Here is a 4,758-nt window from a genome sequence, read left to right as displayed (position 1 = left end):
TTTCAAAATCTCCCCTCCCCCTACCGCATCCCAAAACCAGTCCAGCTTGTCCCTGCCTCCCTAACCTGTTCTTCCTCCCACCTATCCCCTCCTCCCACCTCAAGCCGCACCTCCATCTCCTACCGACCAACCTCATCCCGCCCCCTTGACCGACCTATCCCCTTCCTAACTCCCTACCTACACTCACCTTTACTGGCTCCATCCCCGCCACTTCGACCTGTTTGTTTCCTCTCCACCTATCCTCTCCTCTATCCCTCTTCTATCCGCCTCCCACTCTCTCCCTATTTATTTCACAACCCCCTTCCCCTCCCCCTTTTCTGATGAAGGGTCTAGGCCCGAAACGTCAGCCTCTCTGCTCCTATGATGCTGCTTGGCCTGCTGTGTTCATCCAGCCCTGCACCTTGTTGTCTCGGATTCTCCAGCATCAGCAGTTCCTACTATCTCTTATCCTAAAGCCTGTTGATTTTCAGTGAAGATAGAAAGACAGTGATGGTGGAGTCAGATTGTGTGACCAATGAGATCCTTAATGTCCTTTTCTGAGATTTGTAGGAATGAATAATGTAAAGAATAGCATTACTTGTGGCCAACAGGCATCATAGCAACAGACAATTTTAATGAAGAGAAAGAATAACTGTAATTGAAAGTGGCATTTCCAGTAAAACAGGTAAGGGCATGTAAAACACAAAATCTAAAGCCAAAACTCATGGTGAAGTACATAAGCACTTTGTACAAGATGGTGCCTCCTCTTATTCCAAGTAATTTGTGCTTCAAGAATATGAAGCTAGAATTGAGGAAATGCATAACTTTGTAGGTTTTAGTTTGACAATTAAACAACTGGCATGAGAAATCTCCAAAAATATTTCCATGCTTAATCATGAGGAAGTCCAGCAAAGGATAAGAATGAAGTATTGCAATCACCTTTAACCAGAGTGCCAGAGATTCGCCTTTTTCTGAAATACCCAGAAGCAAAGAGACCAGTCTTCAGCCAATCCAATTCACTCCACGTAATTTCAATAACGCACCAGATACTGCAAAAGCTAAGAGTCATACAAAAAGGCCAGCAGTGGCAGTGAAGATGTGCCCCAGAAATAAGTGTGTCCTTAACCAATCTCTTTTATTACAGCTACAACATTTACAGCTACCCAACAATTGGAAAATTGTCCAGGTGTGACCTTTCCCCAAAAGAGTGTGTCAAATCCAACACAGCTAATTATTACCCTGTCACTCTACTCTTGATCATCAGCACAGTGACCAAAATTATCATCAACAGTGCAATTTAATGGCATCTACAGATAGAAACTGCTCACTGACGCTCATTTTGTGTTTCACCAGGTTCACTCAGCTTCTGACCTCTTCACAACCTTATTCCAAACATTGAAGAAATAGCTGAATTTGAGAGTGGAAATGAAACTGGTAATAAGGGAAAAACTCTCTGCAGGTTGGTGTCATATCTAGCACAAAGGAAGATGGTTATGGTTATTGGAGGTCAATCATCTCACCCCTGGGATACGTCTGCAGGATTTCCTCAGGATACTGTCCTAGACACAACCATCTCGATCAATTACCTTCCCTCTATCATCAGAAGTGTGCTCAATGATGATTGCACAATGTTCAGCACTATTCTCAATGCCTGAGATACTGAAACGGTCTGTGTCTGTACGCAGCAAGTTCTGAACAAAATTTAGGGCTGTACTGATATGTGGCAAGTGACATTCATACATACAAGTGCCAGGCAATAATCGTCTCCAATGAGAGAATGTGTCCATCTCCTCATGTCATTCAACGACATTTACCATGACTGAAATTGCCACTATCATGTCACTGAGGGTTATCATTGACTGAACTGGACCTGCCATATAAACACGATGACTAAAACAACAGGCCAGAGACTGGGAATTTTGCAGTGGGTAGCTCACCTCCCACCTCTCCAATGTCTGTCTAGCATCTACAAGGCACAAGTCAGGAGTGTAATGGAATGGTGTCCAGCAGCCTGGATGAGCACAACTTACCAGAAACTTACCAGCATAACAGACAAAGCAGCCCTTTTGATTAGTACCCAATCTAGCACCTCAATATTCACTTTCTCTATCACCGCCATACTGTGAAAGCATTTACAAGATTTACTGCAGCAATTCACTAATACACCATTGACAGCACCTTTGAAACTCACAAATTCAACCATCTAGAAGGACAAAGGCAACAGATGCATGGGAACATTACTGTACAGGTAGGGCTAAATGTTAGAATCATTGGGCCTTGAATGTGAGGGGAGTGCAGGTCTCTCACCAGCTCTCCAGCTGGCAGACAAGACGCCCACTCTGTCAACAAGATTCCAAGATTGCCATTTTTTCACTGCCGCTGGATGAAAATGCTGGAGCTCCCTCGCTAACAACACTATGAGTGTACTAACACTGCATGGACTGCAGAGATTAAGAAGGTAGCAAACCACCTCTGTCTCAAAAGCAATATGGATAGGCAAGAAATGCTGGCCCTTACCAGTGACCCCCAAAAGAATAACCAAGGGTTCTCTCTGGAGGAAAAGTAGAAAAAATATCGACAAGAAGTTATGGAGAACAAAAAAATTTCAGTATTCTACTTAATTGCCACTATTTTGTTCTCCATGACACTGTTCCTAACCATTGTCATTGTCATTAACCGAATCATTGTCCTTCACTGAAATTGCCCTTTCAATGTTTACAGAACAATCTTTGAAAGTGAAAGTCATCACAGTCCCAGAGGCTGCTCTCCCATTAGAGAGGGACATTATCCAGTAGTGAGTTTAACGGAAAGGGGTGAGTTCAGAACGTGGGGTCTTCACAGCTTCCTTATTTGTGACAGGAATTGAACTCATGCTTTTGGAGTCACTGTGCATGGCAAGCCAGCCATCCAGCCAACTAAACTAGACAACCCAGTTGAAATAGCATTTATTTTCTTCCTGGGGGTGAATTCTATGAGGTCTGCAGTGCTTTAGTTTGATCATGTTCACAAAAGACTAAGAAAGCAATCTGCTATATGTCACTTCTACTTTAGTACAAACTCTGGTCTTTACCTCAGAACACATACATGATTGGCTGTCCAGTGTGACATTAAACTTGCAGTAATAACAAATCACAGTAAAGCTTCATCATTAAGATTTAAAAAAGATATATGGATTCCAAGTTGAATTTTTGACAAAATTATTTTCTTTAAATCACACTTACTTCAATAAAGAGTCTTTTAAGGGACATCAATTTATTAGGAAATTCCACAGCTATAATAGGAATGCGTGGAGCTGCTGCTACCACTGTTATATGTATGATATCATTGAAGGGGAATTGTGCACAAAATGGATGCCAAACGGCTTCTGACCAGAAGCTTTAGAACCATGAAGACTGGAAAAAAATGAGGAATTAAAAGTGCCAATGAGTGTGAATATTCTTATTTATGAACAGCGTTTGTTTTGACATAATTGGATCTTTTAAAAACAAACATTCAGTTGAGATCAGTCATCGTCCTATTGTTGAAAGATACTTCTAGCTTTAAAAACATATTTTCAATGTAACAACTATAACAACAATGTCCTTTTTATACATTTCTAATATTTAATAAACATAATGCACAAAATTGCAATGTTGGTTTACTAACAGATTCTTAGAGAACCTTAGAAGATGTCACATCAATACTTGAAACAATTAAACAATTCACTTGAGAAAGCTTAAAAGAAAGGACAGCTAACAAGTATTATAGCAAAGGCAGAAGATGTTTATCATGAAGAAAGTAAGTTACTGTTTAAAGCATTCAATTAGCATTCAGCAGAACAAGCATCCCATATTAATATGTTTGCAGAAGCTATCACACATTGTACTAATGCAAAGAGGATTAAGATTTATTTACAGGTTTCACACCACTGAGGATGATCCTATTATTCCCAAGTTAGAATGTTAACTATTCATAAAAGTTTGTTCACATTCATTGACTTTTTTAACTGGATTTTTTAAAACAAGTAGTTCTTTAACAATCTTTTAAAGATTTTTGTTACTGTACTTTTCATTTATTTCAGCATAGTTTTTATCATATTTTTAAGGAAGGTGCCTTTACATCATTTTTCTGAAGAAATAACTAACAGAGCACTACACACCCATCAGTTGGTCAGTTGTGGCATCTGAATTTATGAGAAATGTCTGTTTATAGTTACTTGTCACAAAAATATAAAAACAACACATCACAGTATTAATTATATTCTGGCAACAATGTTCTGTGTATGCAATGTTTCAGGCACAGTCATAACATAAAATATGTTCTACTAAACGTTTACTGACTGCATTCAAATGCACCAGATAATCGTGGCACATTGATTAGATAAAATAAAGCAAATTGATTTTTCTGCACCGTTGCTTTTCCAATGCCATGCTAATTCTGTCATTCTGAGCTCCCGGTAGTTACAGGGGGTGAAATTTTCCCAGATACTGAACAATGTGGGCATTGGAAAGAAGATTGGGAAAATATGGTGAGATGGACAGCTAGGAACTTCTTGACATTAAGAGCAAGAAGTCTCATTTTCCAATAAGTTTTAAATGGCAGGATGGGATTGTCACTAATGAGCAGCAAGAGATCTATTTGCACGAATTAATGTTGCATTGTGACCTAATCTCACCGTATTAATATGAAAGTTTCAATTGTCAGATAGAAACTAGATGGCAACAGTTCCTGACATAAAAGTCAGAGCTGTTACCTTGCTACTACAGGCCACTACTTCGGACACAAAGTGCCAACGTTGCA

The sequence above is a fragment of the Rhincodon typus genome, chromosome 8 (assembly GCF_021869965.1).
Source record: "Rhincodon typus isolate 14 chromosome 8, sRhiTyp1.1, whole genome shotgun sequence".
Taxonomy (NCBI): domain Eukaryota; kingdom Metazoa; phylum Chordata; class Chondrichthyes; order Orectolobiformes; family Rhincodontidae; genus Rhincodon; species Rhincodon typus.
This window is presented reverse-complemented; position numbering follows the sequence as displayed.